At 36.2% G+C, this 19,234-nt stretch overlaps 1 protein-coding gene across 1 annotated transcript in view; it reads left to right on the forward strand.

Annotated features, from left to right (window-relative positions):
• Positions 1-19,234, forward strand: part of LOC143244434 (glutamate receptor ionotropic, NMDA 2B-like) — a 135,882-nt gene that overhangs the window by 32,158 nt on the left and 84,490 nt on the right. The gene's annotated exons all lie outside the window — the stretch shown is intronic.

Below are 19,234 nucleotides of genomic sequence, written 5' to 3' on the forward strand. Positions count from 1 at the left end.
GAGAGTCAGGGAACTATATCTTACAGCCAAACAAACCTGCATGACAAACTATATGTTATTAACATTTAAGTTCAAGAGACACAGTAGTTTGTCGTACAGCTAACGAAACCTGCAGGACACACTGTATGTTATTAAAATTTAAGGTCAAAGTAACGGTAGTATGTCGTACAGATATAAAAACTTGCAGGACACACTGTATGTCATTAACAGTTAACATCAAGAGACACGGTAGTGTGTCGTATAACTAATGAAACTCCAAGGATATTATGTATGTTATTAACCTTTAAGGTCAGGAGACACGGAAGTGTGTCGTACAGCTAAAAAAACTTGCAGTATACAATGCATGTTATTAACATTTAAGAAAAAGAGACATGGTACTGTGTCTTACAGCCAAATAAACCTCCATGACAAACTGTATGTTATTAACATTAAGGGTGAAAACTCACTGTAGTGTGTCGTATAGGTAAAGGTACCTAAAGGATACACAGTATGTTAAAAGTATTTAAGGTCATGAGACACGGTAGTGTGTCGTACAGCTAAAAAAACTGCAATATATACTGTATGGTATTAACATTTTAGGTTAAGACTAATGTTAGTGTGTCGTAGACCTAAAGAAACCTGAGGACACACTGTATGTTATTAAAATTTAAGGTCAAAAGTGACGGTTGTGTGTTAAACAGCTAATGAAACCTGCAGGACAGAATGTATGTTATGAACATTTAAGGTCAAAAGACGCGGTATTTTGTCGTACAGCTAAAGAAATCTGCAGGATACAATGTACGTTATTAACATTTAAGGTCAAGGGACACGAATCGTGTCTTACAGCTAACGAAACCTGCAGGACACACTTTATGTTATTAACATTTAAGTTCAAGAGACACGATAGTGTGTCGTACAGCTAAAGATACTTGCAGGATACACTATATGTTATTAACATTTAAGATGAAGAGATACGGTATTGTGTCGTACAGCTAATGAAACTTGAAGAACACAATGTAATTACCTTGATAGTTCAAGGGACACGGTAGTGTATGATACAGCTGAAGAATCCTTTAGGATTCTCTGTATGTTATTAACTTTCAGTTAATATCAATAGTCACAGTTCTGTGTCGTACAGCTAACGAAATCTGCGGTACACACTGTATGTTATTAACATTTAAGGTCAAGAGACATGGTAGTGTGTCGTACAGCTTAAGAAACCTCCAGGTTTCACTGTATGTTGTTAACATTTAAGATTCAAGAGGCACTATGGTGTGTCGTACAGCTAAAAAAACCTGCAGGACACACTGAATGTTATTAACAGTTAATATCATTAGACACGGTAGTGTGTCGTACAGATATAGAATCCTGCGGGATTCTATATATGTTATTAACATTTAAAGTCAAGAGATCCTGTAGTGTGTCATAAAGCTAAAGAAACCTGTTGGTTACACTGTATGTTATTAACATCTAAGGTCAACAGTCACGGTATTGTGTCGTACAGCTAAAGAAACCTACAGGACGCACTGTATATTATAAAATTTAAGGTCAAGAGTTACCGTAGTTTGTCGTAGAGCTAAATAAACTGAAGAAGAAACTGTTTGTTATTAACTTTTAAAGTCAACAATCACGGTACTGTCGTACAGCCAATGAAACCTGCAAGACATACTGTACGTTATTAACACTGAAGCTGAAAAGACGGTAGTGTGTCGTACAGTTTTAGAAACCTACAGGACACACCGTATGTCATTAACAGTTAATATTATGAAACACGGTAGTGTGTCGCACAGCTATAGAAACCTTTGGGATACTATATATGTTATTAACATTTAAAGTCAAGAGATACTGTAGTGTGTCATAAAGCTAGAGAAACCTGCTGGATACACTGTATGTTATTAACATCTAAGGTCAACAGTCACGGTATTGTGTTGTGTAGCTAAGAAAACCTATAGGATACACTGTATTTTATAAAATTTAAGTTGAAGAGTCACCGAAGTTTGTCGTAGAGCTAAATAAATCTGCAGGACACACTCTATGTTATTAACATTAAAAGTCAAGAGACGCGGTAATTTGACGTACATATAACGAAACCAGCTGGACTCACTCTAAGTTATTAACATTTAAGGTCAAGTGACAAGGTGATGTGCGGTACAACTAAATAAACCTGCAGGAAACACTGTAAGGTATTATCATTATAGTGCAAGGGACACGGTAGTGTGTCGTTTAGCTAATGAAACCTGGAGGATACTATGTATGTTATTAACATTTAAGGTCAAGAGACACGGTTGTGTTTCGTGCAGCTAAAATAACCTGCAAGATACCCTGTATGTTATTAACATTAACGGTCAAGAGTCACAGTACTGTATCGTACAGCTCAATAAATACGCATGACACACAGTATGTTATAAAATTTAAAGACAAGAGTCATCGTTGTTTCTCGTACAGCTGAAGAGTCTTGTAGGATACACGGAATGTTATTAACATTTAAGGTCAAGAGACACGGTAGTTTGTCGTACAGCTCAAGAAAGCTGCAGGACATACTGTATGTTACAAACATTTAAAGTCAAGAGATACGGTAGTGTGAAGTAGAGTTAAAGAAACCTGCAGGATACACTGTATGTTATTAACATTTAAGGTCAAATGACAAGGTGGTGTGTCGTACAACTAAAGAAACTTGCTGGACACTGAATGTAATTAACATTTAAGGTCAAGAGACACGGTAGTGTGAAGTAGAGTTAAAGAAACCTGCAGGATACACTGTATGTTATTAACATTTAAGGTCAAATGACAAGGTGGTGTGTCGTACAACTAAAGAAACTTGCTGGACACTGAATGTAATTAACATTTAAGGTCAAGAGACACGGTAGTGTATCGTTTAGATAAGGAAACCTGGAGAATACTATATATGTTATTAACATTCAAGGGCAAGAGACACATTAGTGTTTCGTGCAGCTAAAATAACCTGCAGGATACACTGTATGTTATTAACATTTGAGGTTAATAGTCACGGTAGTGTGTCGTACAGCAAAAGAGAACTGCAGGACATTTAGTATGTTATTAATATTAAAGGTCAAGAGAAACGGTGGTTTGTCGTGCAGCTAAAGAAACACCCAGGACACATAGTATGTCATAATATTTAAGGTCAAAGTGAGCTTGTTTGTCGTACAACTTAAGAATCTTGCAGGAATTACCGAATGTTATTAACATTTATGATCAAGAGACACGGGAGTGTGTCGTTTAGATAAAGAAACCTGCATGACGAACTGTATGTTATTGACATTTAAGGACAAGAGTCACGGTAGCGTGCCGGACAGGTAAAGATACCTGCAGAACACACTGTATGTTATTAATATTTAAGTTCAAGGGACGCGGTATTGTGTCGTAGATCCAAAGAAACCTGCAGGAAACACTATATGTTACTAACATTTATGGTTAAGAGTCACCTTATAGTGTGGTACACCAAAAGAAACCTGCAGGACACACTGTAATGTATTACCATTATAGTTCAAGGGACACTCTAGTGTGTCGTTTAGCTAATGAAACCTGGAGGTTACTATATATGTTATTAACATTTAAGGGTAAGTGACACGGTTGTGTGTCGTACAGGTAAAGAAACCTGCATGTCAAACTCTATCTTATTAAAATTTAAGGTTAAGAGAAACGGTAGTGTGTTGTACAGCTAAAGAAACATGCAGGGCACACTTTATGTTATTAACATTTCAGGTCAAGACACACGGTGGTTTATCGTGCAGCAAACGATACTTGCATAACACACTGTATGCTATTACCATTAAAGGTCGGTATACCCTGTAGTGTGTCGTAAAGCAAAAGAAATCCGTAGGACATATTGTATGTTATTAACATTTGAGGTCAATAGTCACGGTAGTGTGTCGTACAGCTAAAGAAACCTGCAGACAAACTGTATGTTATTAAAATTTAAGGTCAAGAGACGCTGTAGTGTGTTCTGCAGCTAATGAAACATGCAGGACACACTTTATGTTATTAACATTTAAGGACAAGACACACGGGCTTTTATCGTGCAGCAAACGAAACCTATGTGACACACTGTAAATTATTAACGTTTATGGTCGAGATAACCGGTAGTGTGTCGTAGAAGAAAAGAAATCTGCAGAACATGTATGTTATCAACATTTAAGGGCAAGAGACACGTGAGTGCGTCGTAAGCTAAAAACACCTGCAGGATACAAAGTATGGTATTAATATTTAAAGTCAGGAGAAACGGTAGTGCTTCGTTCAGCTAAAGAAACCTGCACCTCACACTCTATGTTATTAATAGTTAAAGTCAAAAGTGACTGTTGTTTGTCGTGCAGCTAAAGAAATCTACAGGAATTATTGTAAGATACCATCATTAAGGTCGAGAGGCACGATTGTGTGCTATATTGCTAAAGAGATCTGCAGGATACACTGGATGTTAATAATATTTAGGGTCAAAAGACACGATAGTGTGTCGTACAGCTAACGAACCTTGCTGTACACATTGTATGTTATTAACATTTATGATTCAAGAGGCACGGTGGAGTGTCGTACAGCTAAAAAACCTGCAAAACACACTGTATGTCATTAACAGTTAAAATTATGAGACACGGTAGTGTGTCGTGCAGCTAAAGAAATCTACTGGATACAGTGTATTTTATTAACATCTAAGGTCAGCAGTCACGGTATTGTGTTGTACAGCTAAAGAAACCTACAGGACGCACTGTATATTATAAAATTTAAGGTCAAGAGCTACTGTAGTTTGTCGTAGAGCTAAATAAACTGAAGAAGAAACTGTTTGTTATTAACTTTTAAAGTCAAGAATCACGGTACTGTCGTACAGCCAATGAAACCTGCAAGACATACTGTACGTTATTAACACTGAAGCTGAAAAGACGGTAGTGTGTCGTACAGTTTTAGAAACCTGCAGGACACACCGTATGTCATTAACAGTTAATATTATGAAACACGGTAGTGTGTCGCACAGCTATAGAAACATTTTGGGATACTATATATGTTATTAACATTTAAAGTCATGAGATACTGTAGTGTGTCATAAAGGTAGAGAAATCTGCTGGATACACTGTATGTTATTAACATCTAAGGTCAACAGTCACGGTATTGTGTTGTACAGCTAAGAAAACCTATAGGATACACTGTATTTTATAAAATTTAAGTTGAAGAGTCACCGAAATTTGTCGTAGAGTTAAATAAATCTGCAGGACACACTCTATGTTAATAACATTAAAAGTCAAGAGAAACGGTAGTGTGTCGTACAGCTATATAAATCTGCCGTATACAATGTATGTTATTAACATTTAAGGTCAAGAGACGTGGTAATTTGTCGTGCAGCTAACGAAACCAGCTGGACACACTGTAAATTATTAACATTTAAGGACAACTGACAAGGTGGTGTGTGGTACAATTGAAGAAACTTGCTGGACACTGGATGTTATTAACATTAAAGGTCAAGAGACACGGTAGTATGACGTAGAGGTAAACTTGCACGATACTGTGTATGTTATTAACATTAAAGGTCAAGAGTCACAGTACTGTGTAGTACAGCTCACTAAACACGCGTGACACAGTACGTTATAAAATTTAAGGTCAAGAATCACCGTTGTTTGTTGTACAGCTGAAGAGTCTTGTAAGATACACAGAATGTTATTAACATTTAAGGTCAAAAGAGACGGTAGTTTGTCGTGAAGGAAACGAAATCTGCAGGACACACTGTATGTCATTAATATTAAGACCGAGAAGCAGGATAGTTTGCCGTCTTGCAAAAGAAATCTGCAGGATACACTGGATTTTTTTTAACAATTAAGATCAAAAGAAACGGGAGTGTGTCGTACCGCCAATGAAACCTGCAGGACTCATTGTACATTATTAACATATGAGGTGGAGAGACCCGGTAGTTTGTCGTACAGGCAAATAAACCTGCAGTATACAATGTATGTTATTAACATTTAAGGTGAAGAGACACGGAGTGTGTCGTACAGCTAAAGAAACATTCAAGATACTCTGTATATTATTAACATTCAAGATCAAGAGACACGGTAGTGTGTCGTAAAGCTAAATAAACCTGCAGGATATACTGTATGTTATAAAAATTTAAGATCAATACACAAGGTAGTGTGTCGTACAGCTAATTAAACCTGCAAGAAACAATGTATGTTATCAACATTTAATGTCAAAAGACGCGGTATTGTGTTGTACAGCTAAAGAAACCTACAGGACACAGTGTATGTTATTACATTTATGGTCAAGAGACACGGTAGTGAGTCGTAAAGCTATCGAAACCTGCAGGACACTTTGTATGTTATTAAAATTTATGGTCAAAAGGCGAAGGAAACCTGGAAAACACACTGTAATGTATTACCATTATAGTTCAAAGGAACACGTTAGTGTATGGTATAGCGAAAGAAACCTGCAGGACACATCGTATGTTATTGACATTTAAGGTGAAAAGACACGGTAGTGTGTCTTGCAGCTGAAGAAACATGCAGAACACACAGTTTGTTATAAAATTTAAGATCAAGAGACACGGTAGTGTGTTCTACAGCTAAATAAACCTGCAATACACACTGTATGTTATTAACATTTTAAGTCGAGAGTCATCGTAGTGTGTCCTACAGCTAAGTTAACTGCAGGACACATTGTATGTCATTAACATTAAGGTCGAGAGGCACGATAGTTTGCTCTCTTGATGAAAAAACCTACAGGATATACTGGATTTTTTATAATAATTAAGGTAAAAGGAAACGGTAGTGTGTCGTACAGCTGATGAAACCTGCAGGACACACTGTATGTTATTAATATTTAAGGTCAAGAGAAACGGTAGTGTTTCGTACAGCTAAATAAACCTTCACAATACATTGTATGTTATTAAATTTTAAGATCAATAGTGACAGTTCTGTGTCGGACAGCTAAATAAACACACAGGACACACAGTATGTTATCAAATTTAAGTTGAAGAGTCACCATAGTTTTTCGTAAGTTAAAGAATCTTACAGAATACATCGTATGTGTTTAACATTTAAGGTCAAAAACACGTTATTGTGTCGTAGACCTAAAGAAACCTCAGGACACACTGTATGTTATGAAAATTTAAGATCAAAAGTGACGGTTGTGTGTTGTACAGCTAATGAAACCTGTAGGACACAATGTATGTTATGAACATTTAAGGTCAAAAGACGCGGTATTTTGTCGTACAGCTAAAGAAACCTGCAGGACACTTTGTATTTTTTTAAATTTGTGGTCAAAAGCCGAAGGAAATTTTGAAAACACACTGTAATGTATTACCATAATAGTTCAAAGTAAGACGGTAGTGTATGGTACAGCTAAAGAAACCTGCAGGACACATCGTATGTTTTTGACATTTAAGGTGAAAAGACACGGTAGTGTGTCTTACAGCTGAAGAAACATGCAGGATACACTGAATGGTATTAAAATTTAAGGTTAAACGTCACGGTAGTGTGTTGTACAGCTAACGAAACATGCAGAACACACAGTTTGTTATAAAATTTAAGATCAAGAGTCACAGTAGTTTGTCGTACTGCTAAAGAAACCTGCAGGACACATCGTATGTTATTGACGTTTTAGGTCAAGAGTCAAGATGGTGTGTCGTACAGCTAATGAAATTAGCGGACACACTGTATGTTATTAACATTTAAGGTCAAGAGACACGGTAGTGTGTCGTACAGCTAAAAAAACCTGTAGGACACACTGTTCGTATTTAATATTAAAGCCAAAGAGACGGTAGTGTGACGTTTCGCTAAAGAAACCTGTAGGATACTATGTATGTTATTTACATTTAAGGTCAAGAGACACGGTTATGTGTTTCGTACATCTAAATTACCTGCAGGATACATTGTATGTTATTAACATTTGAGTTCAATAGTCACGGTAATGTGTCGTACACCTATAGCAACCTGCATGACACACTGTATGTTATTAACATTCAAGGTCAAGAGTCATTGGAGTGTGTCGTACAGCTAAAGAAATTTGTAGGATACACAGTATGTTATTAACATTTATGGTCAAGAGACATGGTACTGTGTTGTACAGCTAATAAAACCTGCAGTACGCAATGTATGTTAATTAAATTTAAGGTCAAGACACACGATAGTGTGTCGTACAGCTAAAGAAACATGCATCATACAATGTATGTTATTAACATTTAAAGTCAACAGACACGGCAGTCTGTTGTAAGGTAAAGAATCATGCAGGATACACTGTATGTTATTTACATTCAAGGTTAAGAGAGACGGTAGTGCGTCGTACAGCTAATGAAACCAGCTGGATATAATGTATGATATAAATATTTAAGGTCAAGAGACACGGAGTGCGTCGTACAGCTAATGAAATTTTCAGGACACACTTTATGTTATTAACATTTAAGATCAAGAGACACGGTTGTGTGTCGTTTAGATAAAGAAACCTGCATGACACACTAAATGTTTTTAACATTTAAAGTCAAGAGAAACGGTAGTGTGTCGTACAGCTGAAGAAACCTGCAGGATACACCGAATTTTTGTAATATTTAACGTGAAGAGACATAAGTAGTGTGTCGAACAGCAAAAGTAACCTGCAGGATGCACCATATGTTACTAACAATTAAGGTCGAGAGTCACGGTACTGTGTCGTACAGCCAAATAAACCTGCCTGACAAACTGTATGTTAATAACATTTAAAGTCAAGAGACACGGTAGTGAGTCGTATAGGTAAAGAAACCTGCAGGAAACACTGTATACTATTAACATTTAAGGTCAAGAGACACGGTAGTGTGTCGTACAGCTATAGAAACTTGCAAAACCCACCGTATGTTATTAACATTTAAGGTCAATATACACGGTAGTGTGTTGAACAGTTATAGAATACTGCAGGACACACTGTATGTTTTTAATATTTCATGTCAAAAGAATAGGTAGTGTGTGATAATGCAAAAGAAACCTGCTGGAATACTGTATGTTATTAATATCTAAGGTCAATAGTAACGGTATAGTTTCGAACAACTAAAGAGACCTGCAGGACACACTGTATTTTATAAAATTTAAGGTCAAGAGTCACCGTAGTTGGACGTACAGCTAAATAAATCTGCCGTAAACAATGTATGTTATTGACATTTAAGGTCAACAGGCGCGGTAATTTGACGTACATATAACGAAACCAGCTGGACTCACTCTAAGTTATTAACATTTAAGGTCAAGTGACAAGGTGATGTGTGGTACAACTAAATAAACCTGCAGGAAACACTGTAATGTATTATCATTAAAGTGCAAGGGACACGGTAGTGTGTCTTTTAGCTAATGAAACCTGGAGGATACTATGTATGTTATTAACATTTAAGGTCAAGAGACACGGTTGTGTTTCGTGCAGCTAAAATAACCTGCCAGATACCCTGTATGTTATTAACATTAACAGTCAAGAGTCACAGTACTGTATCGTACAGCTCAATAAATACGCATGACACACAGTATGTTATAAAATTTAAAGACAAGAGTCATCGTTGTTTCTCGTACAGCTGAAGAGTCTTGTAGGATACACGGAATGTTATTAACATTTAAAGTCAAGAGAAACGGTAGTTTGTGGTACAGCTCAAGAAAGCTGCAGGACATACTGTATGTTACAAACATTTAAAGTCAAGAGATACGGTAGTGTGAAGTAGAGTTAAAGAAACCTGCATGATACACTGTATGTTATTAACATTTAAGGTCAAATGACAAGGTGGTGTGTCGTACAACTAAAAAAACTTGCTGGACACTGAATGTAATTAACATTTAAGGTCAAGAGACACGGTAGTGTATCGTTTAGATAAGGAAACCTGGAGAATATTATTAACATTCAAGGGCAAGAGACACATTAGTGTTTCGTGCAGCTAAAATAACCTGCAGGATACACTGTATGTTATTAACATTTGAGGTTAATAGTCACGGTAGTGTGTCGTACAGCAAAAGAGAACTGCAGGACATTTAGTATGTTATTAATATTAAAGGTCAAGAGAAACGGTGGTTTGTCGTGCAGCTAAAGAAACACCCAGGACACATAGTATGTCATAATATTTAAGGTCAAAAAGAGTTTGTTTGTCGTACAGCGTAAGAATCTTGCAGGAATTACCGAATGTTATCAACATTTATGATCAAGAGACACGGGAGTGTGTCGTTTAGATAAAGAAACCTGCATGACGAACTGTATGTTATTGACATTTAAAAACAAGAGTCACGGTAGCGTGCCGGACAGGTAAAGAAACCTGCAGAACACACTGTATGTTATTAATATTTATGGTCAAGAGTCACCGTAAAGTGTGGTACACAAAAAGAAACCTGCAGGACACACTGTAATGTATTACCATTATAGTTCAAGGGACACGGTAGTGTGTCATTTAGCTAATGAAACCTGGAGGAAACTATATATGTTATTAACCTTCAAGGTCAACAGACACGGTTGTGTTTCGTGCAATTAAAATAACCTGCAGGATACTCTGTATGCTATTAACATTTGAGGTCAATAGTCACGGTAGTGTGTCGTACAGCTAAAGAAACCTGCAGGACAAACTGTATGTTATTAAAATTTAAGGTCAAGAGACGCTGTAGTGTGTTCTACAGCTAATGAAACATGCAGGACACACTTTATGCTATTAACATTTAAGGACAAGACACACGGGGTTTTATCGTGCAGCAAACGAAACCTATGTGACACACTGTATATTATTAACGTTTATGGTCGAGATAACCTGTAGTGTGTCGTAGAAGAAAAGAAATCTGCAGAACATGTATGTTATCAACATTTAAGGTCAAGAGACACGGTAGTGTGTCGTACAATTCAAGAATCTTGCAAGATACACAAAATGTTATTAACATTTAAGGGTAAGAGACACGTGAGTGCGTCGTAAGCTAAAAACACCTGCAGGATACAAAGTATGGTATTAATATTTAAGGTCAAGAGAAACGGTAGTGCTTCGTACAGCTAAAGAAACCTGCACCTCACACTCTATGTTATTAATATTTAAGGTCAAAAGTGACTGTTGTTTGTCGCGCAGCTAAAGAAATCTACAGGACTTATTGTAAGATACCATCATTAAGGTCGAGAGGCACGATTGTGTGCTATATTGCTAAAGAGATCTGCAGGATACACTGGATGTTAATGATATTTAGGGTCAAAAGACTCGATAGTGTGTCGTACAGCTAACGAAACTTGCTGTACACATTGTATGTTATTAACATTTATGATTCAAGAGGCACGGTGGAGTGTCGTACAGCTAAAAAAAACTGCAAAACACACTGTATGTCATTAACAGTTAAAATTATGAGACACGGTAGTGTGTCGTGCAGCTAAAGAAATCTGCCTGATACAGTGTATTTTATTAACATCTAAGGTCAGCAGTCACGGTATTGTGTCGTATGGCTAACGAAACCAGCTGGACACACTGTATGTTATTAACATTTAAGGAGAAATGACAAGGTGGTGTGTGGTACAATTGAAGAAACTTGCTGGACACTGGATGTTATTATTAGACACGGTAGTATGACGTAGAGGTAAACTTGCACGATACTCTGTATGTTATTAACATTAAAGGTCAAGAGTAACAGTACTGTGCAGTACAGCTCACTAAACACGCGTGATACAGTACGTTATAAAATTTAAGGTCAAGAATCACCGTTGTTTGTCGTACAGCTGAAGAGTCTTGTAGGATACACCGAATGTTATTAACATTTAAGGTCAAGAGACACGGTAGTCTGTCGTAAAGCTAAATAAACGTGCAGGATACACTGTATGTTATTAACATTTAAGGTTAAGAGTCTCGGTACTGTGTCGTACCGCTAAAGAAATCTCCAGGACACACTGTATGTTATTAAGCTCTAAAATCGAGAGTCACAGTCGTGTGTCTTACAGCTTAAGAAACCTGCAGGACACACTTTATGTTATTAACATTTAAGGTTAAGAGACACGGTTGTATATCGTAGAGTTAAAGAAACCTTCAGGATACACTGTATTATGTTATTAACATATGTTATTAACATATAAGATCAAGCGACACGGTAGGGATTAGTACAGTTAAAAAAACCTGCAGAATATAACGTATGTTATTAACATTTAAGGTCAAGAGACACGGTAAGGTATCATACAGCGAATGAATCTTGCAGGATACTCTGTATGTTATTAATATTTAAGGTCAAGAGACACGGATGTGTGTCGTAAAAGAAAATAAAACTGCAGAATACACTGTATGTTTTTAATATTTAAGGTCAAAAGTCACGGCTGTGTGTCAAACAGCTAAAGAAACCTGCAGGATAATTGTACATTATAAACATTTAAGTTCAAGAGTCACGGTAGTGTGTTGTACAGATAAAAAAATATGCAGGACGCACCGTATGTTATTAATATTTAAGGTCAAGGGACACGGTTGTGTGTCGTAAAACTAAATAGAAGGGCAGAATACACTGTATGTTATTAACATTTAATGCCAAAGTAACGGTAGTGTGTCGTACAGCTAATGAAACTTGCAGAGCACACAGTATGTTATTATCTTTTAAGGTCAAGAGTCACATAGTGTATCGTACAGATAAAGAAATCTGCAGGATACACTATATGTTATTAACATTTATGGCCAGGAGTCACGGTAGTGTGTCGTTCACCTGATGGAACCTGCAGGACACACTGTATGTTTATAACTTTTAAGGTCAAGAGTCACGGTTGTGTGTCAAACAGCTAAAGAAACCTCCAGGATAACTGTATGTTATTAACATGTATGGTCAAGAGACACGTTTGTGTGTCGTAAAACTAAATAAACCTGCAGAACACATTGTATGTTATTAACATTGAAGGTAAAGAGACACGGTAGGGTTTAGTACAGCTAAAGAAATCTGCAGGATATAATGTATGTTATTAACTTTTAAGTTCAAGATACACGGTAGTTGGTCGCACGTTATTAATATTTAATGTCAAGACCCACGGTGGTGTGTCATACAGCGAACGAAACTTTCATGAAACTCTGTATTTTATTTAACATTTAAGATCAAGAGTGAAGAAACTGGGTCGTTCAGCCAAATAAACATGCATGACAAACTGTATGTTATTAATATTTAAGGTCAAGAGATATGGAAAGTGTGGAACAGCTAAAAAAACCTGCAGGATAACTGTGTGTTATTAACATTTAAGGTCAAGAAACACGGTAATATATCATACAGCGAACGAAACTTGCAGGATACTCTGTATGTTATCAACATTTAAGGTCAAGAGACACGGATGTGTGTTGTAAAACAAAATAAAACTGCAGAATACACTGTATGTTTTTAACATTTAAGGTCAAGAGTCACGGTTGTGTGTCAAACAGCTAAAGAAACCTGCAGGATAACTGTATGTTATTAACATTTAAGGTCAAGAGACACAGTAATATATCATACAGCGAACGACACTTGCAGGATACTCTGCATTTTATTTAACATTTAAGATCAAGAGTCAAGAAACTAGGTCGTTCAGCCAAATAAACATGCATGACAAACTGTATGTAATTAACATTTAAGGTCAAGAGATATGGAAAGTGTGGAACAGCTAAAAATACCTGCAGGATAACTGTGTGTTATTAACATTTAAGGTCAAGAAACACGGAAATATATCATACAGCGAACGACACTTGCAGGATACTCTGCATTTTATTTAACATTTAAGATCAAGAGTCAAGAAACTAGGTCGTTCAGCCAAATAAACATGCATGACAAACTGTATGTAATTAACATTTAAGGTCAAGAGATATGGAAAGTGTGGAACAGCTAAAAAAACCTGCAGGATAACTGTATGTTATCAACATTTAAGGTCAAGAGACACGGATGTGTGTCGTAAAACAAAATAAAACTGCAGAATACACTGTATGTTTTTAACATTTAAGGTCGAGAGTCACGGTTGTGTGTCAAATAGCTGAAGAAACCTGCAGGATAACTGTTTATTATTAACATTTAAAGTCAAGAGTCACGGTAGTGTATTGTACAGCTAAAATACCTGTAGGACACACTGTGTGTTATTAAAATTTAAGGTCAAGGGTCACGGTAGTGTGTCAAACAGCTAAAGAAACCTGCAAGATACAATGTATGTTATTAACATTTAAGTTCAAGAAACACGGTAGTGTGTCTTAGAGCTGTTAAACCAGCAGGACACACTGAATGTTTATAACATTTAAGGTCAAGAGACAGTGTTGTGTGTCGTAAAACTAAATAAAACTGCAGAATACACCGTTTGATATCAAAATTTAAGGTGTAAATCACGGTAGTGTGTCGTACAGCCAACAAAATCTGCATGACGCACTGTATGTTAGAAACATTTAAAAAAACACACACGGTAGTGTGTCGTAAAACTAAATAATCTTGCAGAACTCATTGTATGTTATTAACATTGAAGGTAAAGAGACACGGTAGGGTTTAGTACAGCTAAAGAAATCTGCAGGATATAATGTATGTTATTAACTTTTAAGGTCAAGATACACGGTAGTGTGTCGTACAGATAAATAAACGTAGAGGACACACTGTATGTTATTAAAATTTAAGGTCAAAGTCACGGTACTGTGTCGAAAAGGTAAAAAAAAAAACTGCTGCTTAAATTGTATATTATTAATATTTAAGGTCAAGAGACAGTGTAGTGTGTCGTACAGCTAAAAAAACCAGCAGGACACACTGTATGTTATTAAAATGTAAGGTCAAAGTCACGGTACTGTGTCGAAAAGGTAAAAAAAACTGCTGCATAAATTGTATATTATTAATATTTAAGGTCAAGAGACAGTGTAGTGTGTCGTACAGCTAAAGAAACTTGCAAGATACAATGTATGTTATTAACATTTAAGTTCAAGAAACACGGTTGTGTGTCGTAGAGCTGTTAAACCTGCAGGACACGCTGTATGTTATTAACATTTAAGGTTAAGAGACACGGTAGTGTGTCGTACAGCTAAAGAAACCTGCAGTGTACAGTGTATGTTAATTACTTTTAAGGTCAAGAGTTACGGTAGCGTGTCGTGCAGCTGAAGAAACCTGCAGTATACAGTGTATGTTATTAACATTTATGGTCAAGAGACACGATAGTGTGTCGTGCACCTAATGGAACCTGCAGGACACAAGGTATGTTTATAACATTTAAGGTCAAGAGTCACGGTTGTGTGTCAAACAGCTAAAGAAACCTTCAGGATACACTGTATGTTATTAACATTTAAGATCAAGTGTCACGGTAGTGTGTCATGCACCTAAATGACCCTGCAGGACACACTGTAAGGGCCTGGCATGGCCTAGCGCGTTAAGGCGTGCGCTTCGTAATCTGAGGGTCGCTGGTTCGCGCCCGAGTCGCGCCAAACATGCTCGCCCTCCCAGCCGTGGGGGCGTTATAATGTGACTGTCAATCCCACTTTTCGTTGGTAAAAGAGTAGCCCAAGAGTTGGCGGTGGGTGGTGATGACTAGCTGCCTTCCCTCTAGTCTTACACTGCTAAATTAGGGACGGCTAGCACAGATAGCCCTTGAGTAGCTTTGTGCGAAATTCCACAACAAACAAACAGACACACTGTATGTTATTAACAGGAATGACAGTTTAGCCATATTCCATTTTTTGTAATTCGAACTGACGTAGTCCAAACTATCACATATTCTCAGTGGATGTTCTTTTCTGGACCCTTACTTCACATACCAAATTTCAAGGCCATCCATTTAGAAATACACAAAATATAACATATCCAATTTTGATTGAATTTCTTCTCCACTTTGTTTCGGCGCACGAAGGACGAACTGATATTTGAAATAGAAACATACTTACCTGTCATGTATTTTTCCCACCGCCACCACCATAATGCCCCAAATTAAGCGAAAAACGCGATCTAGCTAACTAATAAATAAGCATTTCCTAAATAATTCTTATTCATGCTATACGTGTAGCTACCAGTTTTGCCACCAATTTTCATTTCAACCCTTTAAGTTGCATAGTCAATTGTGTTTTTTTTCTTTTCTTAGACGTGCCTTTTTTCACACCTAAAGTGTTTTAATTAGATTTAAGAGCGAGGAATATTTTTGAAGAAATTTAATTACAAGTAACAAATAGTACGAACTATAAGCTGGTATTTCATAAAGAACATTTTCAAATCAAGTACAATTACTTCTTAAAATTGTGTATAAGACTCCGTGGGGTTTTACTCCATTGGAAATACACGCAAATTTTAGCAAATGAAACTGCTATAATAAATTTCAGTTAGTATAACTGTGAAAATGTCGTCCACCGCTGGTACAACGGTAGGTCTTCGGATTTACAACACTAAAATCAGCGGTTTGATTTCCCTCTGTGGCTTCAGCAGATAGCCCGATGGGGCTTTGCTATAAGAAAACACACACGTGAAAATCAGGGATGTCGAAAAAACCCACTTGTAGAGAAAAATATATATGTAAAAGCGGCTTATTTAGGGTTGAGAATTATTTATTTTTTTTACGTATAGGAACGAACAACGTTTCGAACTTCTTCCTCTAATGATGCGAGTCCTAAAGACAGAAATACTTCGCAAGTATCTCGTGGAAGCAGTTGTGCCTTTTCACAACTACAACTTAGAAAAATCCTATTATTATGTTATTTAGCAGTTATCGTAGTGTGAAGAAAGTAATAATAAGCTAAAATTAAAATTCTGTAATTTTCCTTTTAATCCAGTTGTACATTAGCCATTTTGCGTTTGAAATTCATTATTTGTTCAATTGAATAGTTTCTTAAACGTATCATGGGTTGTTTCGAATTTTTAATTTTTATTAAGTTAGAATATTATAGCATTTTGGGGAAGCGTGATTCTGTGGTTACGAAAATGGATGTGGATGTTTGGGTCCATCATTTTAGTTTCGTCACCGCTCGAAAAAAAGACTAATTCGCGCTTGCACTTTTGGGCCGTTAGTGCGTTATAAGGGTGTTCGTCAAGTCCCATTTATCAATCACACAATAAGAATCACAGAGTTAGCCCCGCACTAGTACAGCGATAAGTCTCCGGATTTACAACGCTAAAATCAGGGTTTCGATTCCCCTCAGTGGGCTCAGCAGATAGCCCGATGTGGCTTTACTATAAGAAAAAACACAATCACAGAGTTAACAATGGGTGCTGTTAACTAGTTGTTTTTCTTCCGGTTAACTAGTTGCTACTTTTCGAAATTACAGAGGGCTAGAGTAGGTAGTTCTAAGAATCATACGCATAAAATATAGTTCAATTAACTCCGGCCCCCATCCTCCTACCAATGGCTTGGCACTAAATCTAAAGACTTATAAATTAATCTATAATATTTTGGCCGTGGTGAAATACATCAGTCTGCACCGTTTGGCTTCCTGAATCCAAAATTTATTTATATCTCAAATCAGTCAACTGATGACGAAAATGTGAGCTGAAAGTTTGTACTTGAAAAACTCAGAGTTATTCTATGAGCCGCGATGCTGTAGCTAAAAAGGTCTCACAAATTAATTTACTCTAATCCTGTCTGAAGTAATTTTAAGTGCCGCAGCTATTGAGGATAGCCTGTTTTTTTTCTTATAATGCAGACATTTGGAAAGTTTATGGAAGAGTTCATGTTATGTTTTGTATGCTAAAATATGCATTAAACGTAATTATGTGTGAGTGAGTTTTTATAGAAAAGCCGCATCGAACCACCTGAGGGGAATCAATGATGGAAGTTATGTACAAAAATAACACAAAAGTTATTATTTCATAGTAGGTTTTTGAAATTACTAAATGGATTTTTGTTATTTTTTGTAAGTTTTGCTGTAGTGCTGATTGAACATTTGGGCTTACTAGCTTACTTGCGCACCTATATAATATGAATAAAAGCTATAAAACTTCATAAAGTGTTGGAACAATAAAACTTGGAAACTGTGAACAAAAATATTCAACATATAAAATACAAAACAGGAATAACAACACACAAAAACTAATTGCCTGTTGTTACTTTGTTAATTAACTGTGTTGATCGTTTATTTCAGTTTAGTAACATACTAAATATGTTGCTAAAAAGATTATCAGCCAATGGAGATGATTGGCTGTTTCTTACTTAATCATTCAGCTATGCTGATTGGTTGATGGAGTATGGTAACACACTGAATGACTGGTTATTTTAAAGATATCAGCATACGGACTTAACTGACAACTCTTTGGGTTGATTCTGATTAATTACTTCATTTCTACTCGACTGATGGCAATTTATTATTTAATAATTATTGTATAATCAAATGCTATTTTTAAGTTCTGTTAAAATTAGAAATGCATAAAGAAATAGAGAAAGGTTTGTGAATTACTTCAAAATTAATTGCCAATGTTCTTGAACTCATGTTTAAGCGGGTTCGCATGATGTATTACTTTTGATCGATGTACACCAACAACGAGGATGTTTTAGTTTAAATTGAACTATTAAGCTAGAAGAGAATCGTTACTTGTCAATCAATGAACCATTTAGATAGTATATATCATATCGTTTGACAATGTTAAGAAAGTCCTTAAATCTTCAAAATATTTCACACTTGCCATTGTTCAAGTTCCGGATGTGATATGCTGACACATCATTAACCCATCGAAGCAGTAATTTTACTGTGTGCTTAACATTTTCAGGTATTTTTTCGTAACAAGAGATGTCATAAGATCAGAGGTTATAAGAAAGACCTAATATATTTGTGGTAGAATCGGGCGCTTCCTCTCGCTTAATTTTTCTACGACCTATGGCTATACAGGTATGTGTGAAATGCAACTCGTACAGAACCTTCAGGGAATCGAATGGAGATCGAGCAGGATTCGAACCCAGGACTATGTGAAGCCACTTTACTACAAGTTTTGATCAGGGTGTCAAGTAATAGAGCTTCTGAAAGTCATGGTATTTAATAAAGAACGATTTTGTGTTCATTATAGATAAAATACAGCTAAAACACCTGGAAACAGATCCAATTTAATGAGTTAGTTTGAAGCTAAAAAAAATTGTTAATATCTATATCAGTGTGATGTCAATGTTTATATATATATATCTCAGAAATGTAAGTGGTATTATATTAATTTTTAGAAACGTGCCAGATAAATGGTAGAGAAGAATAAAAGAAACAAACCTAATAAGTGCATAGCTGACATTGGTCGTGCCTAGAGATTTAACTACCTTCGTTATTTCTACATCCACCTTGTAATTCACTAATTCAATCTGAAGAGAAAAGTACTAGAAAACACAAGAGATATTGGAATTCCGTTAGGAGTATCGGAAGAAGCATGATTGTTAGGTGAATATCACTTTCAGAAATCCA

This window comes from Tachypleus tridentatus, chromosome 2 (assembly GCF_004210375.1).
Source record: "Tachypleus tridentatus isolate NWPU-2018 chromosome 2, ASM421037v1, whole genome shotgun sequence".
In the NCBI taxonomy this organism is placed as follows: Eukaryota; Metazoa; Arthropoda; class Merostomata; order Xiphosura; family Limulidae; genus Tachypleus; species Tachypleus tridentatus.